Raw genomic sequence first — 19,538 nt, 5'->3', positions numbered from 1 at the left:
TCCACGGGAAGGATTTAGGAGGAAATCTCAAGGAAAGTGGTGCAATTAATGAGGGAGAACATAACGAGCAGCACAGCTAATGGGGAGAACACCAAAGAAGGAGCTTACATTGGAACTTTAGCGAAACATTTGTTTTTGGAGAAATCATATAGCAAAATCTGATGAGGAATGACTTGAAAATCCAGACTCTGGGGTGCAACCAGGACATGAATTTTCTGGTTTTTGGTCCCCTGAGCATCCCCTGGTGGGGTCCCTTTGCTCACCCCCATGGCAGCACCACCCCTCCTGCAGCAGGAGCCCCCCATGCTGCCTCCCTGCATGTAATTCATCCATTTATCCTCTTGCATGCTTTCCCATGCACATCTCCTCTGGCACCCCATGCCCCAAAATAAATTCCCGTGCGTCTTGAGCCCAGGGCCAGGGAGCAAGGGATGTCTTGGATGGGTGTCCTGATTTCTGCCTGAGGCTGTGGGATCCCGAAATGACACAAGTGGAGGGATTTGGCCTCCCAAAGTGTATCTGACTGGTCCTGGCCTCTTGTGGCAGCCTCTAATGAAGCATCCCCAGCCAGGTGAAGTGGGAGAAGGCACTGGGGAGAGGAGGAGGGGGCTCATCTCCAGGCTGCAGTAGGTTCATTCAGCCCTGGCTGTTGTATCTGCACAGGGAAAAAAAATAAATCAAGGCCGTGCTGGTCTATATCTGGCCAATTTCAGTCTGGAGTTCCTGACAGGTGACCCCAGGGTACGGTTGCATGCTCTCAGTGCTTATTTTTGACATCGTAATCCAAATTGACGTTCGGTGCTTGAATATACAATAAGTTCATTACAGCTAAACCCTCCGGCTCAGGGATTTCCTGTTGGTAAGTCTCGGAAAATCAGGATTCCCAGTGGTATCGGGCTGAAAACGCTCGCAGATAAAATTCAAGTTAGCGAGTTATGCCAAAATGTTTTGGGAGCCGAAGCGGAGCTGCGTTTTCTGCCCAGCGCGGCGATGCTTTCCCCTTCCTCCTTGCTTGGGCCTGGAGATGGAGGCCCCTGCCCTGCACAGCTCCCAGATGGGGTCTCAGCATTGCTCCCGAGAGCAGCTCATTAAAAAACATCCATGATCCTATTAAAAAACGGAGGAGGAATCCACGATCCTATGGCCAAGCACGTGTCTGAGTGTGTTTCTGGAGCCTAAACTGCTGCCTCTCAGCCCATTTTCTAAGGAGCAAGGGAAAAATCCACACTGTGTGCGAGGGAAACAGTCTCAATAAGCTGATTTATCGAGATCTGTAAGATATATATCTTATATATAAGATATATATAAGATATAAAAGACTTATAAGGCTTGAGATGCCCACGTTAGCACCATCAGCGGGTTGCATCCCCCACATTTCCCCATCCATATGAGGGTTGCAACACAGCAGGGCTGCTGCCCAGGCCCTTGACCTGCCGGTTAATAAGCTGTTATGATGAGGTGAGAGCTTGGCTGGGTTTTATCCGTGCCCATCTGGCACACGGACAGCATCTCCTCCGCCTCCACCTCCTCCCCGCGATGAAACCGATGCCTCGCTCAGATACCGCGCTCTCCGCCCGATGGGTCTCAGCTGGGGTTTTCAAATGACCGGTAGGATTTGAGGCTGTTTTTCTTTTTTTTTTTCTTTTCTTTTTTCTTTTTTTTTTCCCATAAGATGAGTGGAAAACTTTTTAGAGTCCCAAAGGGAAGCGTGAAGTGGCTCCTCTTGGGAGCTGAGTGGCAGGAGATGAGCGGGGAGCTTCCCCGAGGCTGTTGCAAAACAGAGATGCATCTGCTGCAAAGGATGGGAAATAATTCCTGCCTTCCTTGGGAAGGTGTTAGCAGTCAGGAGTGCCTGGTTTCAGGTCCACGCAGTGAAAAGTTGTGCAGGAGCAGCCCGGGAGGAGACAAGGAAAAATTAGGTTTGTAAACAGTGAGAGCTCCCTTAGCTGAGAAAAGAGATGTGGCAGTGAGGATTAAGAATTGCATGCACACAACAAATATCCACTTTGTATATTTTAGAAGAAAAAAAAATAAATCAGAACTGTTGAAGAAGAAACTATCAGCAAAGTTGATCCAAGACCATAATCCCTGCTCCTGGAGGGCCTGAGAAGAGGCAGCATCATCCCAATTTTTTGGATGATGCTAGCCATCATCCAAAATTTCAGTCTGACCTGAGGTTGCTCAGGGCTTTGTCAGGAGGGTTTTGAAGATCTTCAGGGCTTGAGATGCCATGACCTGTTCCCCTGTTCCTGCCTCAGCAATGTAGGGTGGTCTTTAGAGGCTCCCAAACTCCTTTCCAGCTCGGTGTTTTTGTTCCTCCAAATCGCACATATCCGCAATTCCCCCAGAATTCAATAAAAAAGCTTAGGAAAAAGGAAAAAGGTTGCTATTCTTTCCTCCCCTGGTGGTTTTTAAGTTTTACAGATCTTAAACCCAATTAACTCGCTAGTCACTGGAAGTGTAGCATCCTCTGTGGCTCCTGTGAGAAGAGCGTGCTAAAAGCAGGATTATCACTTGCAAGAGCAGCATGACGGCCCGAGAACAAGCACAGTGAATTTCCTGCCGGAGCACGGGACCTTCTGGGGTGGATCAGCTCTGAGCTCTGCAAAAAGAACCATCAAGGACTTGGAAAGTTCCTTGCCCACAGGATCTGGGGAGTAGGAGAGGGGTCGGTGGGTAGAGAGTCCTGCAAAACGTGCTCTTTAGAAATGCCGTGGAGGGAACGGAGACCTGCCCAACCTGGGGGCTTGGAGCTCCCCTGTCTGCTCTGTCTTTGGTGACTTGGTCCTGGGGAGCTGGAGCCTCCATCCAACATGCCCCATATGTTGGTCTTACTGGTTTTTGTTGGTCTTACTGGTTGTTGGTGGCCATAGGGGTAGAAAACCAGGGGTGAGCATCCACCCTGCAGCATTTCTCGGAGCCCTGTGCAGGGTAGAGCTACTCCCCAACACGTGTCCTCCTTGTAGGCACCATGCACAAACACCTTCACCTTTCAGAGGACCACCACCCACACACCTCGAGGACCTCCTCGTCTCCCGGGGGTGCATTTTGAGCACTCAGCTCTATTTTGAATGGGGGAAGACGGAGCCAAGTTTTCTGGCTGGTGCCACAGCGCTGGGGTGACGGGCTGCGGGGAGAGGGACAGGATGGAAAGAGCAATTTGGTTTGGCTCCATCGTGTTTCCATGGGGTCTCGGTTTATAAATAGTTTCGGTCAACCCTGTGCCTTGTGCTCTGACGCTTTTGCAAGGCTGAAGGCGCGGTGGGTTTTATACTTAGAAAGTTTCCTTTGCTGGCTGCCCCCGGCTCCCTGCCTGCCAGGAAAGTCCAGCACCAGAGTCAAGGAGGTGCCTGGCTGGATTAACCAGGAGCTGCCAGCAGCACCAAGGAGCCAGCAAAGCCACAAGAGTCCTGGGTGAGGTCTGGTCCTCAAATGAGGGAGAAGATGGGAGCAGGGCTTGTCCCCTGCCTGTCTACCCTCAGCAATGGGGAACCAAGATGGGACGCATTGCAAAAATGCTTAAATATATGGTAATTAGCTGCAGAGTCAGCAAAGCACACAGAGACATCTTCCTCTGCTGAAAAAAAAAATGATTTTCACCTGCCATCCTCGTGCATTTCTCTGCTGAGCTGGTTGGCACTGCAGCACCCAGCTGCCAGAAGCTGGGCTGGGGGGACGAGGTTCTCCAAGAGCTTTCTTTTAGGGTTTTTGGGGTGTTGAGCAGCCAACGCACTTTGTGCCATCATCCAGGTGAAACACACATCTTAGAAGCCATCTCCTGAGGATGGGTGAGGATGTTGAAGCTGGAGGGAGTGCTCGCTTGTGGGGATGTTTGCCCTGCAGGTCGCTAGAGTTTTTGAACTGGTCTTTCTGGGCTCCAGTTAGAGATGATGATGAGGAGAAAGCCTAAACAAGGTAAATATTGATCTGAAAGCTTTATTTCTCCTTGCAGCCATAGGATTTTGGGAGGAGCAGCACACAGAGCCATTCCCGCAGCGCTGTGTACCTACCCAGACCTACAAGGATTTATTTTCCCTCTTCCTCCAGAACTATGCTGTGACCCCACAACTCAGACAGCTCCCCAAACCAGCCTCCAAATCCCGATGCAGGCAGTGGACAGGCAGAATCAGACAGGGCTTGACAGTGCACACATTTACCTAAAGCAGCAATGCTTCTCATTTCTCTGTCTGAATGGCATGAGAGCTGGAAGCACTTGGAAAAAAAATCATAATTTTGGGGAGATTCACACCACTCGCTTGTGAACGGAATCAACCTTTTTGCAGGTGCTATAGTCCAAGTGAGAGCACAAGCTGAAACATTTCAGGAAATCCAAAGTTCGAGTATCCTCTCCACAAATCACAGCAGATAATTGTGTTGATTTGGTGACTCTTACTCTTCTGTGCTAATTGCGTGATGGCTGGGTGTGATTTCTTACCATCCACCAAGTCTTCCTTGAATTTATTCAGGTTTAGGGGGGCAAGGAGAGAAACCACTTGACTTTCCTCAAACCAGCTGATACACCAAGACCAGATTCTTTTTTTTTTTTTTTTTTCAAGCCTAGCAGGCTTTGTCTATAGACAAAGTATATGGGAGAGAGGTGGATCTTTCTCTGCCTCCATAGCTCAAAGCTAGTGGGGTTGGGGTTGATCTTCTGCTTTGGGGTGCATCTACATCTGGGGTGCATCTCCATTTGTAGATGTCACCAGACTTAGGCAGGGAGCCATCGATGTGCTGGAGGGCATGGGTGAGACTCAGGGGGTCCTGGAGAAATGGGCTGGCAGGATCCTGCATATTCCACCTCCTGCCTTTCCTCCTTCAAAAGCAACAAAATAACGCACTTAGCAAGGAGATGAGGCTCTTCAGCCAACCTGAACCTGGGATTATTCCTCTTAAATGATGAAGGGAGAAGGCAAAACTTGCAAGTCCCATGTTCATGTTTGTGTTCTGCCCCAGAGCTCCTCTCTATTAACTCTCCCCATAGAGCAGTGTCATAGAATCACAGAATCATTAAGGTTGGAAATACCCTCCAAGATCATCTGGTCCAACCATCACCCTACCACCAATGTCACCCACTAAACCATGACCATCTCAGGAGCCTTGTGGTCAAGATCCATCAGAGATGTCCCAGCAGAGAAGTTTTCCAGGAATGTGGGTGCTCACACTCAATCAACAGCAAGGCAGGGTCTGTTATGTCCAAAAACCAGGACAAGCACGTGTACCAGGGTCACTGCTAAAATTTGGAGCAAGCTGTGGGGGGTTTCCAGCTTCCTCCACCCTGCCAAGATGCTGCAGAGGGGTCGGCCGGAGCGGCCGTGTTGCTGAAGCACCCAGGTTGCCTTTCCAGTGCCAGCCCAAATAAAGAGCTTGGCCACTTCTCTGCCTTGGCTGTCGGCTCTGAGACCCCTCTGAGGATGGTGCTGGTGCCAGCTCGCTCTGCCCACGGTGCCGGGGCTGGAGAACACCTCCTCGGGCCGAAGAAGTGAAAAACGACAGCAATTTCCTGCCCGCGCCAACCAGGCAGAAACGTTCTCCCATGAAGTTTTATGAGGCTGCGGGTCTTGGAAAAGTATGAAAGGCAGAAAGGGCTGATGGGCGGAGAGGGAAAAATTGATTGAAAGGAAATTAATGTTGTTGAGTCCTCGTGGAAATGTTAGACCCCCCCCCCCGAAGACCCAGCAAGGCAGTAAAACCTCACTGAACCCAACACTGCAGGTTTGCTGAACCCATCACAGAGACAAAATGATGCTAAAAATGTACAGGAGCACGGACAAACAAAGCACAGACATGAAGTAGGTGGACAAGAGCAGCTGGGAGTTGGTGTTCCCTGCCCTTATGCTATAAAGGGTGTGCTGTAGCCATGGGCTGAGTCTTCTTCCAGCAGTAGGAGGCATCAGGACTTGTTTTTTCCAACTCTAACCCCAATTCCAGAGCCCTGTCCCTGTGCTCCAGACCCAAAACCAGCAGGTCTTGGCTTGCCTTGGCCTCAAGACACCGGCTGCTTCCCATGGACACAACATCCTCTTGCAAGAGCCATCGGAGAAAGACCCACACTGGGGGTGGCTTTCGGATCCTTGTTTTGCTCCTTGCTGCTGGGAAGCCCAAGCAGAAATGCAAGAGAAAAGGGAAAAGAGAAAAAAAAAATGAAGAAAGGGGAAAAAGAAAAAAAAAAAAAAGGTTTTATTTTGCATGTTGTTTTGGGTATTTGTTGCATTCAACTCTTCAAAATGCTGTTAAATTTATATTGACTGTAGCCATGCAATTTTTTTTTTTTTTTTTTTCAGAATCTAAAGAATGGCATTTAGGAATAACCACTTTTTTTTTTTTTTAATTTATTTATTTAATAATGTTTCGCTCAGAAATTACTGACTTCTGATAGGAAAATAATGCTTTTACAGAAAATGTTGCCCACAAATCAGCCTCTCATTACTAACCTCATCGCTGATGCTGGTGATATTTCTCAGACAACATCCCTACATCTTGAGCTCCTTTTCCCTCTGGATCCCCACATGCTGTTTGGGGATCTCTCTGCCTTAGAGATGGGGAAAACAAGACAAAAAGATGGGTTTGGCCTGGCAGAAGAGAGGTTTTTACACCTGAACGAGTTGCTTGAGGCTCCCTTTATCACCACCCTCCACCAACAGACACTGCTGTTCACTTCACCCTAACACAGATGATTCAAGAGGTGGGACCACCAGCTTCAATTTGTTTATGCAGTGTTTGTGATGGACACCTAAAGGAGGAGGAGAGATGGAGTAGATACAGCCGTGCATCTATTTGAGTATTTTTTAACTTCACGTGCCAGATATAAATATCTAAATACTCACAGGCTCTTTCCTGTACTTGTCCGTGATGATGGATGGATAGATAACCTTTCTCCATAAAAATACACACAGTTAAGGGTAAATTTTTCATTGTCATCTCTAGCTTGTGTTTAACAATTTCTTTTCCTCCTCCATTTTATTTTTTATTTTTCCTGGAATATTGTTGTGGGTGGAGAGACCCGACCTGTGTCTAACATAATATTCTTGGATGTTGTGGGTTTGTTTTTTTTTTTGAGTAATGGCACTGTTATTGTACAACCTCCAGCAAGAACAATTTGCAAAGTGTTGCAAACTTTTCAAAATGACCTGACAACAGCTCTCCAGCCAAAGTGGTTTTGCAGGGATCTGTTCCAGCACCACGGGAAGGAGGGAGGCAAAAAGGCACCGGGGGGCTGTGTGAGCTTTGCTTTTGCTTCGAGTTTGTAATGCTGGTAAAGGGTCTGCAGAGCTGATGCTGCAGCTCTCAGTGAGAGAAATCATTTCTTTTGGGGAAAGAGAGGCTCAATGCTGCTGGAAGTGCCAAAATCTGGAGATTGCAAGGTTGCCTTTAGGGTTATCTCAAGTATTTGTACTAACCCATGGCCATCTACTTAGTTGTGTGCAGAGCAGGGGTTGAACCTGGAGTGGGCAGACTTGTGCTCAGACCTTGCAAGGGCCCTACAGACAAGAAGGTGGTCGCAAAAAATGTAGATGTTGATGCTTCTTTCATGGGCATGCTGTTTCTCCTCTGGCTTTAATATAAAAGAGATTAGATATAAGGAGGAAAATATTTACTATGAGGGTGCTGAGGGCCTGGCCCAGGCTGCCCAGAGGAGCTGGGGGTGCCCCAGCCCTGGCAGTGCCCAAGGCCAGGCTGGATGGGGTTGGGGGCAGCCTGGGCTTGGGTAGGGGGCTCTGGCCATGGCAGGGAGTGGAATTAGATAGGCTTTAATGTCCCTTCCAACCCCAAAGGCTGTGTGAGCAACACCCCCTTGCTCCCCATCAGACCCCGCAAGAGGCAGTCGATCTCCTGCCCAGGTCCCCTTGCGATGAGCCCTTCCTCCTCTGTGCTAGCAGGCTCCTCTCGTTCCTTTCCTCTGGAAGCAGTAAAGCTGGCTCGAACCGTTATTAAAATAATAGAGGGACCCCAGAGGATCTTTAACCAGGAGATCTTTAATAATTACTACCTCCTAGACTCTTGCTACTCCGTTTGAACCAGGGTTTCTCATGCTATCTGAGTCCTGGAGCAGAGCTCAAGCCCGTTCCCACAGGGCTGTGAGTGCCATGTGACTTAATTGTCCTCGATATTTTTCTGGTCACGTCAAGGGCTTCCTTGGAAATGTTATATAGCTGAGAAAGAGTTTATTATTTGCTGTCAGGGGGCAAATAACACCAGGGCATCTCTGAAGACGTCTATAACATATCTGCGTAATGTGAAGGTTAAAATAAATCAGTAAAAACAGTCGCTCTCCTGAGGGCAATATACTGTAAAATATTTCATCAGAAGGCCTGGATAGTATTGCGCTTGTAATTAATCTTCCTGGTAATAGCACGGCTTGTTTTCTCCTGCCATGTTATCTTGCTCAGTGTCTATGCCGGCCGCTAGATGTCGGGGAAAACCCTCTTGGCATCGGATTGCCAGCAAGTTTCTCCCAGTGCTGGAGGTTGCTGGGTTATTTGTGGGGATTTTTTTGAGGTCCATGAAGATGCCCAGTGCATCTGGGAAGCGGAGGTGCCTTGGCTTCTGCTTTCAGCCATCAGCATACGAGCTGCAAATGAACTTACCCGCAGCCCCTGCCCTTGCTCACAGCCTCATCCAGCTGCAGAGGCTTTGGGCTGATGATGCTGTGCCCCCAGCACCGATCATCCTGCACCTGCCCCGTGCACATCATCTGCAGCTTTACCTCTCCCAACTTTTACCTGGGTTTTAAACCCAGGCTTCCCCGAGCATTTGCAACCCTTCTGTTCTCAGATCATCATGTTGCAAGCGTGCCGAGACCTGATTTTTATGACCGGAGGGAGTAGTTTGTGTCTGCAAAATGAGTGATGGGGACAAATCTTACGCAACAGATACATGCCTGCAGCAGCCGCGGCTCAGAATGGACTTTGGGAGCCTGTGGCTGGGGAAACGTGATGGGAGAAGACACGCTGTGGATGGTGCTTGCATGCGAGGAGGTGCAGATGTTCCCCTCCTCGCATGCACACCCAGCCGAGGCACGAACCTCCTCCTTGGGAAGGGTCAAACTCCTTCACCAAAAGCATCCAGCAGGAAGGTGCCGGAGATCCCCATGTCACTCCCTGTCTCCGAGAGTCACAGTAACACATTTTTTTTTTCCACACAAGGGAAAGGGGAACAAATGTGAAACGTTGAGTCCCACGAAATGTAAAGGCTATCGAAATGTCTTCTTGTTAATTAGCCCCCTCAGCCCTGCGCTTCCTGGCTCTTGAGCAAGAGCTGATTGCTGCAAATCGCACTGCCACTCACAGCCCCGACCTGCTGGGGAGTGCCAACGCTCTCCTCAAGGGCCGTGTTTGGAAAAAAGGGTGCTCGGAGGCAAGAGGTTAATGCAGGAGGACAACACGTGGCATTTGGAGCCTCTGCCTGTGGTGTCCCCTGGGAATCCTCCCTGCCCTTGGTCTGCCTTTCTGTCTTAGCCCAGCCTGCTGCAGCTGGAAAGTGGGCTTTGTTCCCTGCTCTAGCAAGCAGCAGGTTGGGGAAATCTCCCTGGATTTGGATTTCTAAGTTTCCTCCGTCCTTCCCAAGCTGAAAAATGTGTAGCTGGATCTTCTTCGGAGCATGTCTTTGACCACTGTGGTGTGTGGTTTGCTGTGATCAAGAGAGGCTGCGGCCATGGTCAAGTTGCCCAGAGATGCTTTTTATAAACCCACTTTAAAAGTGTGACCCATGGCTTGCCAGGGTGTTTGCTGTGACAAGGGACCTTGGATCATCCTGCCCCAGCTCAGGCAATGCTCCTCACAGGATCCCTGAGTGGCTGATGCTGGAGGGCAGCTCTGAGTCCATTTGGGGCCACCCTGCTCCAGCAGGGACACCCCAAGCAGGGGTTTCCATCCAGTTCGGAAAGTTTCAGTGTATTTTGATACTGCAAAATGCTTAACATTTGCCACAAATGGAACAAAGCAATCCTTGCTTCTTTCTGTCTTCTTCTCTGCTGGAATTCCCTCAGCAAGGACAAACTCTCATGGAAGATGCTCATGGAAAGGCTTTAAAATTGTGTTACAAGAACAGGATTGACTTTCCCTATGCCCAGCCACAGAGAGAAAGCTTTGAGATAAAAGAAAGCCCAAGAGGGCTCCTAGTCTAACCACCTACACCAAGGACTGTGCTGCCAGTTCACAAAATCCCCCAGCAGAAATGAGTTCAGATTTTACAGCATTTCTCTTCCATCAAGTTAGAAGGTTTCCTTCAAAGCCAACCTAAATTTGCTGTGCTGTAAATTATGCCAAGGCAGTCATCGCATTCCCTTCGTGGTCTTCTTTTCCCTAGGCTGAGGAGTCACCACTCCACCAGTCTTTCCTCACAGGTCATATTTTCTCCAGTCTCTTATCATCCTTGTTCTTCTGTGAGATTTCTCTGTGTTTGCTCAGCATTTTTACTGCCCCTTTTCACAGCGTTGATGGTGTTTAAAAATGTTATGTTTCATATCTGTGGTTGGATTCTTAAGATGAAACTAAGATGAAATGAGAAAGGGTAAAGATGATTGAAAAGGACTCTCTCTTTCCCAGGGCTGATCTAATTCACGTCTGTCATTCTCTGCCTTCTTTCTCCCGGTTATTCTGGACTAAAGCTGCAGAATTTAGTTAAAGACTCATTTTGACTTCTTTTTTTAACCCAAGACACAAAATAGTAATTGTGTCTGCTAAGTGCCTTAAAAGGCACAGTTGATTTCTTGCCCAAACATGAGGTGCTTTCCCCGGAGAAGCAAAGATCTGTCTCGTTGCTGGGATCTTCTACACTTTTCCTTGAAACCCCAGGAAAATCTGAGTCCAGCAGAGGCTGGGAGGCTGTCATGACAAAATGAATTGGAGCAAAAGATAATCACCTATTGTTATGCTGCAGAACTCCTTGACCAGTTGGGATTTCTCCAACAGCCAATTGGACATGATGAATAGCGGTAATTTCAGAGCTATGCATATTCTCAGGGCTTGCAGTTTTCCACATCTACTGCATGATGGAGAGTGGAGGAAAAAAAAAATTTTAAAAAGGTTTCTAATCAGCTCCAAGTCAGCAGCCTGGACTCTATCCTGCAGCATTCAGCTGGTGAGGTGTTTGCAAAGGAACCACTCATGTCTGCAGCACGTATAAAGCCATTGTCCATTTTCCAAAACGTTAATTCAGTTCTCTGTCCAAAATGCTAATTTATAGAGTCTTTCCTAGAGAAGTTGGAAAGCAGGTGTCTCCTTCATCTGGACTGAAAGACATCGCATTTTTGCATAATCTTCCCTACAGAACTTTTTCCCCTGAAGAAATTTTCTTCGCACATGGCATCCTTTACCATGGAAGTTTTCTTTGGTATTATTTTGCTATTGTCTCTGTATAGAACTAATACACCAAGACAAGTCCCAAGCCCCTTAGTGCAATCTCCCTGTAATGCAATGAGTACCACACTGCCCCATCCTTAGAAAAGGAATTCCCCTGGGGAGTGGGACATCGGACCCCACTGTCACCTACTGTATTCAGGCAGAGACTCCAAAGCTGGAGCCAGGGATGTGAGAATTAATGTAAAAGTGCCCTCTCGTGGTAAATAGAGCAGATATCATTAGTCATCGTTTTGGGGAACTCCATTGCATCACGGGGGTGGTGATTTATGTATGGTCTGTAGGCTGGACACATCTTCAGAGGAGGGACATCGTCACCGTGAGGTCTTCAAGTTGATCTGAAGTCTCCCTCCAGGCACCCAGACTGCAGGGTGGGCATCCCTCAGCCACCCACACCTGGGAGGGAAGATATCTTTGGGGGTCTGGAGTGAACCAGGAATGGTCTTGGGTTTGTGGCAGGGTGGTGGGTGGGAGCCTGGCCCTCGGGAATACATGGCTGGCAGCGCTTTGGAGTTTTCTTTGCTTCAGGTAGACCTGCTGGGAATGAGGTGTTTGCAGCTGCAGAACAGAAACCAGACTTGGGCAACCCTCGTGCCTGAAACCGTGAGCCAGCTTGACACGACATTCTCTCTAGAAGAGATGATTTAATAACCAAAGTGTAGCGAAGCAATGTGGGGCTTTTGTTCTGCCTGTTCTGAGGGCTGTGATTCCGTGCTGCCTGCTGCATGAGCTGCTCCTGCACATTGTCTGGAGCAGCCACCCGTTAGGTACCTAATTAATCAGCAGCCTGCGCAGAGCTATGTCCCTATGACACAAGGAGTTTTATGGACATTTTTCCTTCATCCCCTTTTTATTTTGAGAAGGGACATGAGAGAGGTTTTCTTATGAAAATTCACTAATGAATATTCTGGAACACCAGTGACTTCTTCCAGCTTTCTCTGCCACTTCCCTTGCTCCATGGAAGACAGATTTATGGCTGGGCTAGATGGTTCTGCTTTCTGAGGAATTCATCATGTAAAGGAGACAAAAAGCAGAGCAGGAGTGGGATTTAGGGCTTGTAGCCCAGCTCAGCCACAGGAGTGAGGCAGGTAGATGAATGCTGCAGGTTCCTTGGGATAAAAGCTGCCCTCGCTGCCTCAATTGGTTTTGCCATGCAGCACCACAGTCTCTGCACCTCACCTCCATTTCCAAGGACTGTTGGTGGGTACAGCTGGGATGTCATCTTCTTCAGTGCTCCTATAATCAAAGGTAATGGAACTGAAGACGTTTTGGTGGTGGTGGAGGAGAAATGAGTGAGGATAAAGCCATGGTGCTGCTTGGGGACTGCAGCTCAGAGGTGCTGTGGGGTATGGGGAATTCCTGAGATGAGTCCTTCAGGACAGGAATGAGGTCCTGGTCACCTGCTGGTGTCAGTCAGTGCTTGTTTGAGGAAGAATTGTCATTTCTCTGTGGTTATAGAGCACTGTGCTCTGAGATACATCTGGAATACAAATGGCAACTGTGCTACTAATGGCCATAGCACTTTGCATGCATATTCCTGTGTGAAGAGAAGTAGCATTACAGCTGTGTGCTATGTCAATGTAGGTAAAAATAAAAAGTCCTGAGTACTGTTATTGCTTCTACACAGTAAGAAATAAAATGGAAGAACCAAAAAATAACAAAATGCCCAGGAACAGGAGGAAAGGCCACCAGAGCCTGGACTGGTCAGAAACATGCCAGACCCCAGAACTTGGCCCAAAGTGCATGAGATTACAGCCTTGATGGTCATGTTTTTTCAGACCCTGGCTTTCATGCTTATAGTTTTCAAACCCATGGTTATGACCAGAGCAACTAGTTAGTCCTTTTTGTCTGGAAGTTTGTGGTGGCCTGGCCTTGAGCAGGAGGTAGGCCTGTAGGCCTCTGCAGGTCCCCACCACCTAGCACTGCTTTGACTGCGTGAGCCAAAATAATCCCTCTAATCAAAGGGTATCTGGATTTGTTTTAGTCCCAGCTGGAAGGCCTTGTGCAACTCATTTCACTTCAGTGGAGCCTTCCCTCCTATGAGGGTCCTGTGTGTCCCATAGGACAGTTTCCTTGTGAAGGTACTGATCTCCAAGCAAGCCTCAGGATGCTACTGCAGTAGTCATGATTGATAATAACACTATGTTGGGGGGCCACTTTATCAGGAAACACCATGACGGGAGTTATAATCACCATTTAAAGGCATTTTTTCCCTTCCTCTGGTGGGTTATCAGATTACAGGAAATGAGAGCAGTTTTGCTGCCTTATTATGAGAGATGGATGCTACTGTTTGGAGCATTTGCCCATCGATCTACTTCCCTGCCACCCTCCCTCATCAGGGGACACACTACTCATTTGACGTGGAAAGGCTTCCAAAAGCTCTCTAACTTACTTTGCTTCATCATTGCTGGTGGATTTATCTCTGCTTCGCAAAGCCCCAGTATTTATTCTGCTGCTTCCCCCAGCTTTCCCCTCCCAGCAGCAGGCCCACTTGCACAGAAAGATGGATCTCTATTTTCTTAAATGCTCAGGCAATTATGCTCGTTCAGCAAGTGGTCCCGGAGGGGAGCTCTCCAGTCAGCCCTGCCTTCGGCTGCAAATCCTTTTTCAATATGGCAAGTGCCTGTAGCTGACCCCTCTTCAACCCAGCCTGTGCGGCCGACACTCCCCGACCCCCTGCAGGCCACCATTTAGGGAAGCTCATCATCTCCGTAGGCCTCCTGATGGGTTTCAGCATGGCTTGCAGCCCTCTCCCCATGCCTTCTCCATCCCTCCCTTGGGTGAAATGGACCCTCCAAGTCAATCCCAGGTGGACACAACCTCTTGGGTTTGTGCCAAGCATGGAAAGCAGAGCACCAAGAGGATCTCAGATAAAAAAAGACTTTATATGAGACATGATACGGCACCCATCACCATCTTTCCACATCCTGACCTTTGTTAGGCCCACTCTTGTGTTTTGACTACACTCTAACTCCCCATCTAAGCACGAGAGGTGAGACTCAAACCTACTGCTCTCAGGGGCCACATGGGGGCCTTGACAGAGACGAGCTGCTTTGGTTTCTCCTCTTCTTTACCATCCTGCCCACCCTCCCTAGTCTGTTGTCAGCACTGCTCTGCTGTGATTTGGGGGTCCTGGTGCTGTAGGGTGGATGTACTTATGGCGATTTACCCTGAACCACCAGTAGCAATCATTAATCTGAAGCCAAATCCTGCTCTCAGCATGCAAATGCCTTGGCTGGGACCCTGCAGTCCTTATGGCTAATATCACCCATGTATGCATCACTGTTTATTTTAATTTACCCAAGAGTTGCAACTAGCCTCACAGCTCATTTCTCCTTGCACTCGCTTAATCCTCATCACAGTGATCACCTTCATGAAGGTTTCTTTTCTAAGGGTGTTCTGGGTTGAAATCATCTGGCTTGCTTTTCACTTGGCTCCCTAAGAAAGCACAGCTTATATGATCATGTTCGGATCATGTCTGTGTCTGTTTATCTCTTCAAAAACCATTAAGGCTGTTGGCCAGTTTAAGCCACAGAGAAGGAATTTCCAGTACGTTTTGTGAAACCAAGCAAGCAAGCAGGAGGCAGAAACCCTACCAATGCTCAATGAAAGAACAGGCTGAGGGATGAGCACAACCCTTGCTAGGCATCAGAAAACTCAATCTTGAGAAATGCAGTTATGGGGAACCTCCAGTTGCACCCTCGTGGGAATGACTTGCAGCATTTGTACAACTTGTTATTCAAACATTACAGCATCTTAGAGATATGACCAATTAACCCCAAAGTAAACTGAGGCAGGATATGGGTGTTTTACAGGTACAGGCATAAACATCTCATAGTGCTTCCTCTCTGTGTCTCCTCTCTAGGAAGACTGGTGTGAAGTCACTAGGCAGGTTTTTTAAATTATTATTCTTATTATTAAAAGGCTGGCTGCCGTGGCAGACATAAAAGAGATATCATGTGCATTGCTCATTCCTCGGGCTGCGATGCACATGTTCAAGAAGGAGCAGATCCTGCCGAAAAGGAATTTCTAGTCTAGCTAGACTGATAAATCGGTGCTTCCCCACAGAGACTCCTGCTACATGTTTCGGCTTAGTGATAGCTTGGTCTCGGAAGAAAGATGTTTCCCACCACCAGCTTGAGGCACAGCGACAGCCTGTCACAGGACAGAGGTTTGCCTGGGCATCTTGGTAGCTTTCCAGGGGGCTGCATAGTTTTAGTGCACAAATAGATGTATCTGCTCTGCTAGGTATGGGAAGGGATGGTCAAAGGAGTCTGTGGTTTTTCCCTGCCCTTGTCTGGAAGCAGAAATTGGTAATTGTGTGTCCTTGTTGTCTCAGGAAAGGGTGTGCTCCTCTCACTCACTCTGGTGAGAAGCACCCCGTGTGCTTTCCTCCTTGAATCCCTGAGCTACGTCTTCTGATCCAGCCTGGCATGAATTTAACAGGGAGTCACAGAAAATGCTTCCACTCACATTGTGTCTTGTGTTTTTTTTTCTATGTCATCCAGGTTGGGGGCTGAGCAGTGCCCAAACCATGACCGTTATTTTTGTGTGCTGCTATCCCTCCTGAAGCTGGTGGGTTTAGTCACCTCCAGAAGTCAAACTCTGGCTGAAGTTCAGGATCCATGGACTCTTTCAATAGTCTGTGCTGATTAGAGTGCATTAATCAGGGCTGGATTTCATGCTAAAATGTTGCAAAAAGAGAAAAAGCAATGCACTTCTTTTGGAAGGATAGAGATTTGTTGTTTGCAACCAGTAAGAAAGCATAAGGTTAAGACTATCAACAGCAGCTCAATGTCAATAACAGCTGTAGGTAAAGGCTTTGGTTGTGTACATGGCCATTTTTAGCTTAGTGAAAGTAGTAATTAACAACTCTCATATTTAGGGACAACAAAACGCATCATGGTCACCTGAATGAAACAAACAAGAAGTGAACAAGGTTTCAGCTGTTTTTATCCAAATGGATGATGCCAGCTGTGTTGGTAATACACTCTTCATGTAGCTTTCAGAAGACCCTGATATCTTTCCAAGAGCAAGCCTGTACCAGCAAGATGATTCAATTATGTCTACATATGTTATTTTTCAGGATTTCTGCTTGCATTTTCATCCTATCTCCAATATTTATGAATATTTGCTACAGGCAAACATGTTCACAAAAATTAGAATTGATTCGTGTCCCCTGATTTTCCTCCTGCATGAATCCTTTTTGTGTCCCAGCATGGCATAGGGATGTTTTTTTCAGGTGGATCAGACATTAGTGTACTTGCATAATGAAAGAAAGAGTTAAAAATATTGAAAAATGGGAGGAAGAAAGACCAAAACCTTGGGATAAAGATACGTGGAAACCCACGGGTTTGGGAATTCAACCTTGTAGATACACATGACACAGATCTTTCCTGTACCTCAACAAGGAAGGCATGACTTGGACACCATGGCTGGGACAGGACAAGAAAAGCTTGGAGCACTCCAAGAGGAAAAACAGAACAAGACAGATGGATTCACTCATCTACAAAGGCTTGGCTGGAAATGTAAGAATTTAAATGAACTCTCCAGCAGGAGAAATGTGCCAGGCCATCATAACAAGCAGCAGGAGATACAAGTGCAAATTCACTACGGCATTGTCCTGCCAGACTCCAGCAATAAAGTTGAGATTGGTGGGTAGGAGGAGGCAGAGGTACAGTCAGGATGATATTGAAGTGTCCCAGTCTTCTAAAAGGGAAGGAGAAGAGCAGGAAATATTACAAATACTTAATCCATTAGGTGAAGAGAACTTAGGAGCTGTTCAGCCCATCACAATTAGCAACGGGGTCTCATGGTCTCTGCAAGGATTGCAGTTCTGGGAGCAGTGGGTAGCAACACACCCCAGTTTCAAACCATTTCTGTTTGCTGTTTGGAGTCTCCTGTGCACATTAGCTATGAACCTTGCTGAAGCTCTTACACAGGCTGAAATGTCCACAGCTTCTCCCATGTAGATCTTGTAGGGTCTAACAGGGACAGAAACCATGCACTTGCTTTTCCTCAGAGGACACACATATTGCCTCCCTCCCTCCTTAACCTTCTATTAACAAAACATGCTGGAGCTCAAGTAAATTGGAGACTGCTGATTTTCTGTCAAATTGACTGGAAATTGGTGAAGGCACTCAAAAAATTCTAGGGGGAACGCAGGCTGTCCATCAGACAGACACGTAAACCCTCCCATATGCTCAGAGAGCCATTGTACAAACCTCATCTCTCTGGGATGCGGCAAATTGCTCCCACCTCCCTCAAACCCTGGCAGAAAAGAGAACGTGCAGCCATCAGACCTGCAGCATGTTTCTCTGATATCTTATTTCTGCAGAAGAAAGTGTTAGAGCTTATAATGCTCTTTGATTTCCTGTAGTTCCTTTGATGCTTGCTTCAGGGTGGCGGTGATTTCTGTGAAAATCTGTGCAAACGATTGCCAGTTGTGAACGGCGTGGGTAGGAGAGGCTGTGGAAAGCTGTAATCTCTGCTGTGACAGCTAGGGGAAAACAGAGAGCCTCGGGAGGAGGTTTAATATCTCCGCAGCGTGTCTGCAAGTAGTGTTGGCTGTACCTTGATGGAGAGCTGGGTTTATGTGTGATTTGACCGGCTTAGACACCAGGGAGTGTCAGTGTGCTTGGCCCGTGAACGGCCCCACAAGCGGGAGAAGCCACAGGGAGCACTGCGGGGCTGTGTCTTGGCATAGCAGGGATCTGTGAGCTTCTGATTACGACCTGAGAAAGGATTGTAAATGGCAAATCTCTGTGGAGTGGGAATTAGGCCCATCTCCGTTTCAGATCTGGAGTCTTTGCACATAGACTCTGTAAATGGGAAGAATTTGCGTGCTCCCCACAGGGCTGCCTCCATGCCAGTGCCTAATTATTTTCTTGGCAGAGACCTTGTCCATATGGCATGGAAAACATCAATTGCAAGGCAAACCACTGAGCCGGGGTTGTTCTGCTGCACTGGAAGTGACGGGAGAACTGGATTCCCAGCAAGGGTTGTCCTAGGGTGGTCTTCCCCTTTCCTTTGGGGTAGGCGTAGATAGGGAAGGCTCCCAGGGAAGGCCCTTTGATGGCGCTGGGTGCTTTCAGAAGGGACGTGCAGTGGGTTTGACCCTCACTATGGAGAGGGAGGCAGAGAAACTTGGGACTGGAGATTGAAATTTGCAAGGTGTATTGCCGAATTCAGTCCCTTGCTTTTCAACAGGGTCCCAGTGCAAAGAACATTTACTCTTTGCTCTCTCTAATCATCCTATAGCACACATTAATACCAAACATCAGCCGTAATGTGCCACAGGACAAGGATAAGTGAGACCAGGGCATTGCTAGCTCCTGAAAGTTCCCAAAGCAGCAAAGTCCCCAGATATGCATGGCTCTGGAGAAAATGTGCTCTCGAAGAAGCCTGCTGCACAAATGCTCTGCTTTCGGAGGGTTCCCATGGGAGGTAATTTCACAGCTCAAAGGCACCAGCAGCCGGAGGAATGCCTGAGCCATGGGGAGAGGCACCACAGCTTTTTTAAGCATCTTTACAGCCTGGTCCTGCTTGGGGTGCCTGCTGAAACACAGTCATGGTGGTCCTGGGATAAAAACAAGGGTTTTGGTGTCTTGATTCAGCTACAAACGCTGTGGTTCTCCCAGGTGGGCTTGGGTTGCTACCCTGGGATGTCATTATACCCTTGGGAAGGCAGGAGAGGGCTCCAGGGACACTGTGGCAGCTGGGGACTGTCCCTGATCCCATGCCATACTTCAAACAGACTGGATTTCAAAATTATGGGACCTTCATGGTAGCTCCCCAAGCTGTCTGCTCTGAATCTACGTGGAGGACTCCATCATGCTGTCTGGCAGGCTGGACGTGATCTGCAAGCTGCCAAATCAAAAGCCTGGTCCCAGAGAAGAGAAATAAACTCCAGGGGTGGGAATCTTCCCCAGGAGGAGGCAGGAGACAAGCAGATGGGCTCTGGGATTTTTCTTCCTTCCTTTTTTTTTTTTCTACAAACATAAAAAGAAGTTGGACAAGGCTACAGGTTTATAACCAGTCTTGGAAGAGCTGATATTCATTGTCTGGGGGGAGTTTTGGTATTGCAGTTGTTTCTCAGTGGGAGACATTCCCATAAAGCTCCCCTGGACTTGGACATGGATATCATCGAAGCAGGTGTCTCCGCTTTTAAGAGATGCCGGA

The sequence above is a fragment of the Aythya fuligula genome, chromosome 1, assembly GCF_009819795.1.
Source record: "Aythya fuligula isolate bAytFul2 chromosome 1, bAytFul2.pri, whole genome shotgun sequence".
In the NCBI taxonomy this organism is placed as follows: Eukaryota; Metazoa; Chordata; class Aves; order Anseriformes; family Anatidae; genus Aythya; species Aythya fuligula.
The sequence above is the reverse complement of the archived record's forward strand: the minus strand, read 5'-3'. Positions refer to the sequence as shown.